The sequence below is a fragment of the Pelophylax lessonae genome (genome assembly GCF_965119305.1).
Source record: "Pelophylax lessonae genome assembly, chromosome: 1".
NCBI lineage: Eukaryota > Metazoa > Chordata > Amphibia > Anura > Ranidae > Pelophylax > Pelophylax lessonae.
The window spans coordinates 316,471,516-316,483,698 of NC_138768.1; positions in this window are offsets into that span (position 1 = coordinate 316,471,516).

A 12,183-nucleotide genomic window follows, 5' to 3' on the forward strand; every position below is an offset into this window, starting at 1 on the left:
AATACAAAATTTCATAGACTTTTAAGTGCAACAAATAATTTGTATTTGTAAATCCTTACTTAGATTACTGCAAAACTGTAATGATCAAATTATTTTGCATATAGTAAGACATCGTTGTCAGGGATGTCTTTGTACAGCTACAACAGTATTGTTAAAGTTATAATTCAAAGTAAGCAAATTTATATCCGTTGAAAATAAAATTCCTGACTACTAAAGGTATTTACAATGACTTGTTTTTATATGAATGAGGGAAACTATGATACCGGAGGAAAGACAAATTAGAAGTATTGTCCATAGCACCTGGATTTTGAAGTCAATTATAAATAAGGCACTCCACACCTTGATTGATTTTCCCTTTGCTCCAGCTTATCGTATATATATCTAGAAAGGTGGGTTAGGCTTTGCCATTTTAATCAATATATTAAAACATAATTAAAATTGCTTTTTTAAATCCTGCTCTCTTTGTAAACCTGTAATATATCTTGTAAATAGTATGTGCTTGTAATAAATTTGTTGTACAACTATGATGTAATTTGAATTATTGACTTGCGAAAACGTAGCAGAGGCAAAGCATGGGGCTTTCCTAATTAGCCTGTATCACAAGTCTTACAGATGTCTGAAGTTGTTGAGGTTTATACAAAACTGCATTTTGAGGTCTCCTTTATAATGTTGTAATGTAGAAGCTCTGGACTGCGTTGCCACATACTTTTCTAGGCATAATTACTAAGTTCCATTCCTCCACAACTAGCTGTTACCAGAAATATGAACATTTTGCACTGTGCCTGCTCTTATGTCTATCAGTTCTTGGATGATTCATTGGCTGTCATTAGTCTTGGTTTTAACGCCTAAAGGCCCGTACACACGTACCGATTGTCGGCCGAAACTGTTCGGCCGCCGAACGATCGGCCGATTTTCGGCTTGTTAGTATGATGCTTCCGACAGCCGACAGCGCACTTTCGGCCGAACAGAATCTGTCGTGCAAGCATTAAAATTTTTGTTGGCCAACACCAGAATGGCCGATTGTTCGCCAGTCAGTACAGAATTCGGCCGACAGACAGCAGATTTGCAAGACTGGGCATGCTCAGAAAAGAAAAAAGACCAGGAAAGTTAACCATCACATGACATCACTTCTGCAGTCGGCTGTTGTTGGCCGACAAAATTCGTGCGCAGTCTTTTGCAGTTTTCAACAGACACGACAGCCCTGGACAAAAGACGGCCGATCGTTCGGCCGACGATCGGTACGTGTGTACGGGGCTTAAGTTTACATCAGTGTTTCTCAACCTTTTTTCAGTCAAGGCACCCATTAAAACTATAGACAATTTTAAGATACCCTTTAAAATTATGGACAGTCTCGAGGCACCTCATTCTAAAATGTAAAAAAACTATTCTAATGGTTTTACATAATGCAGCAACATCCACGCGTAGGACACCCAACGTTGGAGGTGATTTATTTCTTCCAAAGCAATTACACTTTTGCACACTGCTACTGACTAATATTCTAATGTTTCTCTTCTCCCTCAATTTTTCTCTCTCCATCAGTCAGCTAATGTGACCCCAGTGCTGAGTGAGAGAGGCAGAAGAGGGTCAAACAAGGATGCTGTGGAGGCAACAAACAACCTCCTTATCAACTGATGACGTCATTGGTTGTTAGGATGCCAGTGTCTAGAAAGTCGTAATGGTGCATAATAAAAAAACTAAAAGGCAGGCTTCATCCACCTGCTGGCTTGTATACAATTTTTGATCAATTTGTAGGCATTTTGCCAAGGCACCCCAGGGTGTCTGGGCACACTGGCTGAAAAAGGCTGGTTTACATGACCCAATTTAAGGTTTGAAATCTATGAAGTCCATTCCTGTGGTATTCCATAGCCTGAAGACATAACAAAGTTTAGGTAATACGTCCCCAGGAATATATTTGTACCTCAGGGTGGGTTAATACACCATGAGTTAAAACATATTTATGGTCAAAATGTAGAATCATATATTCATTTCTACATTTTATTTCAATATTTTCTAATTTAAACAATCCTGAAGTTTGTAAACTTGCTTTGTGAAGATATGCACACAATTAAGTCCTTGAATTCTGTGACGTGTAGTCACGATGCCCTGTTGATAGGTACATACACACATGTGCACATAGGCAACAATGGTAGAAGCAGTGATCCCAAAGAGAAGACTTAGTTCACACACTCCCACAGGTATAGGCAGATATACACGATATTGCCAAAAGTACTGGGACACCTGCCTTTACACGCACATGAACTTTAATGGCATCCCAGTCTTAGCCTGTAGGGTTCAATATTAAGTTGACCCACCCTTTGCAGCTATAACAGCTTCAACTCTTCTGGGAGGGCTGTTCACAAGGTTTAGGATTGTGTCTAAGAGAAAGTTTGACTATCCTTCCAGAAGCGCATTTGTGAGGTCAGGCACTGATGTTGGACAGGCAGGACTGGTTCGCAGTCTTTGTTCTATTTCATCCCAAAGGTGTTCTATTGGGTTGGGTTTAGGACTTTGTGCAGGCCAGTCAGGTTCCTCAACCCCAAACTTGCTCATCCATGTCTTTATGGACCTTGCTTTGGTCCAAATCATTTGGTAGAGGGGGGATTATGGTGTGGGATTGTTTTTCAGTGGTTGGGCTTACATAGTTACATAGTTAGTCTGGTTGAAAAAAGCCCATCCAGTTCAACCAATAGAGGAAAAAATAAAATAAAAACGATATATATATATATATGTATATACATATACACACACATACATATTTACACAATCCTATACCCACAGTTGATCCAGAGGAGGGCAAGAAAAGCATTATCCAATTTGCTACAGCAGGGAAAAAAATTCCTTCCTGACCCCCAAAGAGGCAACTGGATATTCCCTGGATCAACTTTACCTATAAATATTAGTATCCATTTATATTATGTGTATCTAGGAAAGAATCCAGGCCTTTCCTAAAACCATCTACTGGTTCTGGCTAGCTCTTGAGGGAGTCTATTCCACATTTTCACATTTCTTACTGTGAAAAAGCCTTTCTGTATTTGGAGATGAAATCTCTTTTCCTTCAGACGTAGAGATTGCCCCCCTGTCCTCTAAGATGACCTTAAAGTGAATAACTCAATGCCAAGTTCACTATATGGACCGCTTATGTATTTATACATGTGGCTCATATCCCCTTTAATCTCCTCTTCTCAAGAGAGAATAAATTCAGTTCCTCTAATCTTTCCTCATAGCTGAAATACTCCATGCTTCTTTATTAGTTTGGTTGCCCTTCTCTGCACTTTCTCCAGTTCCCCAATATCCTTTTTATGAACTGGTGCCCAAAATTGAACCGCATATTCCAGATGAGCGAGCTCTAATGATTTGTACAGGGGTGAAATTATATCTCTCTCTCTGGAGTCCATGCCTCTCCTAATACAAGAAAGGACTTTGCTCGCTTTGGAAACCGCAGCTTGGCATTGCATGCTATTATTAAGCTTATGATCTACCAAAACACCCAGATCCTTCTCTACCATTGACTCCCCCAGCTGTTCTCCCTCTAGTATGTATGATGCATGCATATTCTTAGCCCCCAAGTGCATTACCTTACATTTATCAACATTAAACCTCATTTGCCACATAGTTGCCTAATGAAACAGTGCAATGAGGTTGGCTTGTAAGTCGGAGACATCCTGTAAGAAAGTTATTACACTGCATAGCTTGGTGTCATCTGCAAAGACTGAAATGGTACTTTTAATCCCAGACCCTCTATCATTTATAAAGATATTAAAAAGTAAGGGTCCCAACACTGAACCTTGGGGTACACCACTGATAACCTTAGACCATTGAGAGTAAGAATCATTAACCACTACTCTCTGAATTCTTTCTTTTAGACAATTTTCTATCCATTTACAAACTGATCTTTCCAAGCCTGTAGACTTTACCTTACACATTAGACGTGTGTGGGGTGAACTGTGTTAAACGCTTTTGCAAAATCTAAATATATTACGTCCCCAGCCACCCCTCTGTCTAAGGTTTACTCACGTCCTCATAAAAATAAATCAGGTTTGTTTGACAACTTCTGTCTTTCATGAATCCATGCTGTCTGTTACCTAAAATATTTTTTTTCCAGCAAGAACTCATCTATGTGGTCTTTTATTAAACTCTCCAGTATCTTCTCAACTATAGAAGTTAAACTAACAGGTCTATAGTTACTTGGCAAAGACTTTGATCTTTTTTTAATAGAGGCAATGCATTAATTCCAGTGAAGGGAACCCCTAAGGAATCAGCATACCAAGACATTTTGAATAATTTCATGCTCCCAAATTTGTGGAAACAGTTTGGGGATTGCCCAACATGACTGCGCACCAGTGCACAAAGCAGGTCCATAAAGACATGGATGAGTGAGTTTGGGGTGAAGAAACTTGACTGGCCTGCACAGAGTCCTGACCTCAACCTGATAGAACATCTTTGGGATGAATTAGAATGGAGACTGCAAGCCAGGCCTTCTCGTCCAACATCTGTGCCTGACCTCACAAATGCGCTTCTGGAAGAATGGCCAAACATTCCCATAGACACACTCCTAAATCTTGTGGACAACCTTCAAAGAAAGGAGTTGAAACTGTTATAACTGCAAAGGGTGGGCTAACTCAATATTAAACCCTACGGACTAAGACTGGGATGCCATAGGTTTCATGTGCAGGTGAACGCAGGCGTCCCAATACTTTTGGCAATATAGTGTGTGTGAACATTAGGACTGACAAATAGCTGATTTATTAACCACTTCTGGACCAAGCCGTTTTTGGGATCCGGCTCTGTGTTACTTTAACGGACAATTGCGCGATTGTGCGACGCTGTATCCTAATAAAATTTATGTCCTTTTTTTCCAACAAATAGAGCTTTCTTTTGGTGCCATTTAATCATCTATGTGATTTTTATCTTTTGAGCTATAAACAAAAAAAGAAAAACATTTTTTTTTACTTTCTGCTGTATAACATTCCCAATAAAAAAAATTTATAAATAACATTTTTTTTTTATCATTTTAGGCCAGTTTGTATTCTGCTACATATTACAAAAAAAATCCCAATGTATATTGATTGGTTTGCGCAAAAGTTATTGTGTCTACAAACTAGGGGAAAGATCAGGGCTGTGGAGTCGGTAGATAAATGTTCCGACTCCTCAGTTTTTTGTACTTCCGACTCCGACTCCTCTGTATTAATATGCAAATTTTTTTCTACATTCCTTGAAGGAAAGAAAGGCAACATACATGTCATTACCACAGGACTACTGGCTGGGAAGCCAACAGTCTACTGTATTGAACAGTTTAAAGCGGAGTTCCACCCTTTGAATACTTTTTTAAATAAAAATACCCCAGGGACAGTCAGGGCTAGTGCATTCCACAATGGATAGCCTCTGATCTGTCCCGGGTTGCACTTACCTTTTAGAAGAAATACTTACCTTGAAAATGTCTTCTCCAGCGCTGCCATCTCTGGTGTGGGCAGCTTGAAGCCAGCGCGATCCTCTTCTGCGTCCTCTTCCTTCTTCTTCGGTCCCACGATGCACTGCACCGGCCCCGCCGTCACTTCCGGTGCGGGCGCGTCATCCCTCCACAGCTTCTGGGCATGCCCAGAAGCTGTTTAGCAAGGTAGGACGGCGCCTGCACCGGAACTGACGTCGGGCCCGGTGCAGGCGCATTGATTCCTGGGAGCGATGACGTTCAGCTCCCAGGAATCAAAAATTTCCAATTATCCATTTGTTTTTCAGGTGACCCGGAGCGAGAAGATGGAGGTAAGTATACATTTAGGGTGGAACTCCGCTTTAAGCAAAAGACAAACACAATGAAAGCAACAAAGTTTTATTCATTTTTTTTTTTTATTAATGAATCAAGTGGCTGGATAGTAGCAGCAGGCATAAACATCAGGAACAGGAACTTCCATTTTGTCTAAGAGGGAATCAAAGTCTAATTCTTTGTTTGAAGAAGATGATCCTGAGTTACCACTATTGCTTAAAAGAACTTCATCCTGTGGAGGTATTTCAGGTCGTAATCCCTTCATGCGAACTGCTACATCATAGAGGGCTTTTTTCCCAGTAACAGTCTGTTCACTGTTCAACAAAAGTCGGCTCATTGGGTCGACATAAATAGCCGCTAACAAGATTTCTTTTTCCAGCAAAAGACTCTCTCTTTTCATCATTGAAGATGCAATGCCCTCAGCTACAGGGCCGATCCTGGGGTCACAGGCGCCTGGGTGCAGAAATATTTTTGGCGCCCCCACGTGGGCGTGGTTATCTTACTAACTCCTCCCCTTTAAAATGTTTCTATGCCAACAACTCCACCTCTCCATCTTTAAGCCCCACCACTGTTTGTAATCTTAATGCTCAGACAATAATTTAGTCAACAGCTTTGACAAGTCAAAATAAATGTTTAATAAACTGACAATTCTGTAAAGTGCATGTAAATCAGATAGTTGTAGCACAAAACAAATCTTGGACCATAAATATTAACTTAACAATATTAAACTTTCGAATAGAAAATGAGGTAGCAGAAACAGGTACATGTACAAAATATGCAACATAGATTGATCCTATACTTTTTACAAATTTCAATAAATACAATCACTTAAGTGCAAATAACAGATTTGCCTAATACATACAATCACAAAACAGTGCAAATAACAGATTTGCATAATACATACAATCACAAAACAGTGCAAATTACAGATTTGCATAATACATCCCAGCCCTGGTGAAATCCCCAGAGATAAGCATTCAGTATTCAAGTGGTTAAGTTCCAGCCTATGTGTGCCCCCGCTCCCTACAGCGGACCACTAGGCATGTAAGGGGTTATTTCCACTAAAGGTGTTTGACTGGGGGGCGTGTCCAAGATGGCGACCAGAGCGGACGTCTAGGAAGGGAGCTCCGCTGACCTGCCTATACTAATCCTGTTATACTGCTGCCCTGCCGCCCTCTGCCACACCGGAGGGTTCGGGTGACTTACCTGCACTGCTATGACCAGGGGCAGACCGTCCTCGATGCCCCGTTCGTCCGCATCGGCCCCTGCTGCTCCTGCCGGCACCAAAGCCGGGCCTCGTGCTCCCGCCAATATGGCCACCCAGACGGATGATGTGGACCCTGCCATCCGGGAGCAGGACAACTTCACGGCTCTCATGCAGGCTATCTCCACCTGTCAGTCCACCCTGACCTCCAAGATAGAGACTGTGCAGATGGACATTGGATTGATCAGGGGGGACATGGACAAGTTCCGCACCAGGCTCTCTGAGGTGGAACGCAGGGTGGGGGATACGGAGGATACCCTGAGAGACCATGCGGCTTCCCTGCATACCCTCCGTGTGAAGGTAAAGGCTTTGGAGTTTCGAGCGGATGATTCTGAAAATCGTAACCGCGGCAATAACTTAAGGATCTTGGGCCTCCCGGAAGGGGCTGAAGACCCTCATCCTGCAGACTTTGCGGAACGCCTTCTCCGTGACCTGCTCCCACAAGCCGCATTCTCTCCGTACTTTGCGGTGGATTGGGCACATCGGATGCCAGCTCGCAGGGGGCCACCTGGAGCACCCCCGCGCACCTTTATCCTCCGGCTGCTGAACTTTCGGGACCGAGATACGGTACTGAGGGAGAGTAGGAAGCAGGACGCTCTGCGGTTGGAGGGGGCCAGATTGATGATTTTCCCAGACTTTTCAGTGGAGACGCAAAAACTGCGCAAATCCTTTGACCACGTCAAGCTGGCCCTGCGGCAAAGGGGTCTGAAATATAGTATGCTGTTCCCGGCCAGGCTTCGGGTGCAGGATGGTGAATCCCTTCGCTTCTTCACTTCTCCAGAGGAGGCCTCCACTTGGCTGGAATCTTTGCCCTGTCGCTAGATTGTGGAGCATCTGTGGCGTCTCTTCAGGTACTGGCCCGGCTGGGTCTGGGGTGTTGTTGGTGTACTACTCCTGCCTTACTGCTGTGAGTCCTGAGACCTGCATGGACTTTCTCAGGTGGACTGTTCTCTTTTTTCTTTTTTCCCCCTTTGTCCCGATTTTATAGTGACTGCACTTCACTTGGAACTATGTCCCCCCTGTTATCATCTGTGATCCACCTTTTCTGTTTATCCCTCCGTTTCTATAGCCATGGACTCAATTGCTCACTTCTCTTATTCTCCCCTGGGCTGAATCGCTGCTGGGACAATCATCTCCCCCTGGATGGATACCCCTTTTCCTTTTTATTTTTCCTTGGTCTGGTGCCCTTATTTCAGTCTCTGCAGAGGGCGGGTATTTTGCATTTTTTATTTTTTACTTTTCTTATATAGGCAGTGTGCTCGGCGCTCCTGGTAGGTTTGACTGTTTCTGCCAGGCGCCCTGTTGGTATAGTGTCCCCCATTTGACACTAGTCATGTTCGGTTTGGGGTCTCAAGCTCACCCACGTTTTTAAGGTGCTGCGGGGTGGGGGGAGGGGGGATGGGGTGTGTTGGGGAAGTTTCTGTTTTGGGATGTATTTCAATGTCTTATGTCTTATTTGCCACCAAGGTCTGTCTATGTTTATCTGTGCACTTATATGATTTGCTGTTCTATGCTCCATATGTGTGAGGTAACTCCTCTATTGTGTAACCTGGGTCTATTGGGGGGGGACTGTCTCTGCTGGACAGCTCCCCCTTTTCTCTGTTCTCCTCCTGATGCTATGGCCCCCCTGAGGTTGGTCACGTGGAATGTGCGGGGCTTGAACTCTAAGTTTAAGCGTTCTCTGTTGTTCTCCTTTTTGCAGAAACACCACCCGCACATCTGTATTCTTCAGGAGACCCACCTCACGGGCGCCCGGGTGTTGGCCTTGAAGAGGTCATGGGTGGGGGCGTATTATCACTCTACCTTCTCCTCCTACTCCCGCGGGGTTAGTATTCTTGTGCACCGATCCCTCCAATTTGTGCTCCTGGATCTCCACTTGGACCAAGACGGTAGATATATTATTTTGCATGCCCTGTGTGATCGGCTAGAACTGGTGATTGTTGGGTTGTATGTTCCTCCGCCTGCTGACCTTAGCCTGCTACGTAGACTTCAGGGCTTGGTAGCTCAGTATCCTACTCCTAATTAAATTTTTGCTGGTGACTTTAATGTGCCACCTAACCCCTCCCTAGATAAGCTTCGCCCTGACCCGATGACTGACTCTGGCCTAGCCCGCTGGGCGGAGGCGCTTGGTCTGCAGGATGTTTGGCGCTGGAAACATCCTTCTCAGCGCCAATTTACATGCCACTCAGCCACTCATGCTACGTTTTCACATATTGATCTGATATATGTAAGTTCGTCCTTTCTACCCAGGGTGTCGGGGACCTCCGTCCTTCCTCGGGGCATCTCTGACCATGCCCCGGTGTTGATGGACCTCTCTACGGACTCGGTGGTGGGTCAGGGATTGTGGCGACTATCTCGGTTTTGGGTGACGGATGAGAGGATTGTGCCGATACTGTCCTCCGAACTTGGCGAGTTCTGGCACCATAATGAGGGCACTGCGACCCCAGCTATGGTGTGGGACGCCTTCAAGGCTTATGCTAGAGGTAGATACCAGTACAATATTTCTAAAGTAAGGGGGGAATCTCGAGTACAGTTGTCTGTAGCTGAAGCCAAGGCTGCGTCTCTGGAGGCGGACTATCTGTCCACACTGGACAGAGGCACGTACTCTGACATGCAGTCCGCATATCGGGAGGTGGCACTGATTCGTGCTTAGTCGTGTCGCCGCTTTCTACTTTCCCAATCCCAGCGGGTGTTTGAGCAGGGGGAGCGATCTGGTCGGCTGTTGGCCTGGCTGGCGTCAGAGAGATCCGGGGGGGGGCTAGCATTGCCAATATCAGGGCGGAGGACGGGACGTTGCTCTCGGACCCGATGTTGATCTCGCAGAGGTTTGAGGAATACTACTCCTCCCTCTATACCACTAGGGCAGCCTATCTGCCTGAGGACCTGTCGGCCTATCTAGATGAGATTGACTTTCCCTCCCCCCTGCTGAGGCTTCGCGGCTCGACGCTCCCATATCCCTGCGTGAGGTTAAGTTAGCGATCAAATCCCTGCAGGCTGGGAAGACTCCTAGCCCCGATGGCCTCCCCTCTGAGTTTTAAAAAACTAACTTGGATATTATTGCTTCTTCCTTTCATGAGACGCTCTGCGCGGCCTTGGAGGCGGGCTCCCTGCCGCCCTCTATGTCGGAGGCTGTTGTTGTTGTCCTGCCTAAGCCCGGTAAGGATCCTGAATTGTCTTCCTCCTATAGCCCCATCTCACTGCTAAATGTGGATGCTAAACTCTTAACTAAAGTTCTGGCCAATCGCCTTAACTCTGTGATCCTCCGCTTAGTCCACAGGGATCAGACTGGATTTATGTCGGGTAAGGGTACGGACATCAACGTTCGCCGCTTACATACTAACATAGCGTGTGCGGAGTCGAATGGTTCACGGGGTGCAGTGGCATCGCTAGATGCAGAAAAAGCTTTCGACTCTGTGGAATGGGACTATCTGTGGCAGGTATTGTCTAGATTTGGCTTCGGGCCCCAGGTTATTGCGTGGATCCGCTTGTTGTATGCGGCCCCGGTGGCCCGAATCCGTACTAATGGCCTTTTGTCATCCCCGTTTCGGCTGGGAAGGGGTACGCGGCAGGGCTGCCCGCTGTCCCCCGGTCTCTTCGCCCTCGCAATAGAACCCCTAGCTATTAGATTTCGCATGACGGATGACGTGGGAGGGTTGCGGGTGGGACAGGTACTTGAACGCATTTCATTGTATGCAGATGATACCCTTCTCTATCTGAATGACACCTCGGACTCTCTTGCTGCGGCCTTGTCCATTATTGATAGGCATGGGGTGTTCTCGGGGGTTCGGATAAATTGGTCTAAGTCTAGTGTGCTGCCCCTCACGGCTGCTACTCCCCCTCCCCCGGCGGATATACCATTGCAGTGGGTTGACCAGTTTAAATACCTTGGGGTCACGGTGCACACGGATCTATCGCGTTACCTTGTGGATAATTTGGAACCTGTATTCCAACAATTGGTGAACAAATGTCAGGTATGGCGGACACTACCCTTGACACCGGTGGGCCGCGTGAATTTGATAAAGATGGTTTTTCTCCCTAAGTTCCTCTATATCTTTAGAAATACCCCGGTTCCTGTCCCTGCGTCATTTTTTCGCCGATTGGATAGTGTCCTCTCCTCCTTTATTTGGGCGGGGGCGGTGCCCCACATAGCTAGGTGGAAGCTCCAGCTACCTCTCTCCTCGGGGGGTCTAGCGTTGCCCTGCTTTAAGAAATACTATTGGGCGGCAGTTTTGGTTACGGTGAGGTGGTGGTTTGCCCAACCTCGCTCTGATCCGGCTGTCACCCTCGAGGCTGCCATTTTGGGCTCCTACGCGGCCCTCTCAAACCTGGTTTATAGGGGAAAGAGGGCGGCTGCTCAAGCGACGCCGTCGATGTGTACGGTGGTACGGGTGTGGGAACAGATGCTGGTGGCCGCGGGGGAGGGGGGGACGATTTCGCCCTATACTCCCTTGTGGGGAAACCCAAACTTGTCTCACCTCAGGTCTATCCCAGATCCTAGTGTCTGGGCAGGACATGGGGTGATAAAAATACAACATATCATGCCGACGGGCACGTTGCTCTCCTTTCCAGAACTGCGAGAGAAATTTGGCCTTCCGTCCCGCATGTTGTTCCGGTACCTGCAGTTGAGACATGCGGTGCAGGCGCAATTCCCGGGGGCGGTCACTGTTGCTCCGAATCAGGTAGAGCGATTCTTGACCACACGTAATGCTGACAAGATCTTGTCATCGGTCTATCTCCGCCTTACGTGCGGCCAATCAGATGGAGATTCCTCCCTGTTTGACTGCTGGCGTCAGGATGTTCCTACACTTATTGAGGAGGACTGGGAAACGGGGATTAGGCAGTACTTGCCCACGATGATCTCGGCTAGGGATAGGTTTATCCAGCTTAAATTTTTGCACAGGGCGTATTACACTCCTCAGCGCCTGGCCCGGATCTACCCTGCGCATTCGGAGTTATGTTATAAGTGTCAGCAGGCGGTGGGAACTTTCTTTCATGTGGTGTGGGACTGTCCCGAGATTCAGGAGTACTGGAGAAAGGTGGTGGCCATGATGAGTGGAGGTTCAGGTCCCCCTTGACCCTAGGATACTTCTTCTGGGGCTGGGTGGTTTGGTAACTCAGGCTAAATATATGAAACTGTTGTTGTTTTACTTGTCATTTTATG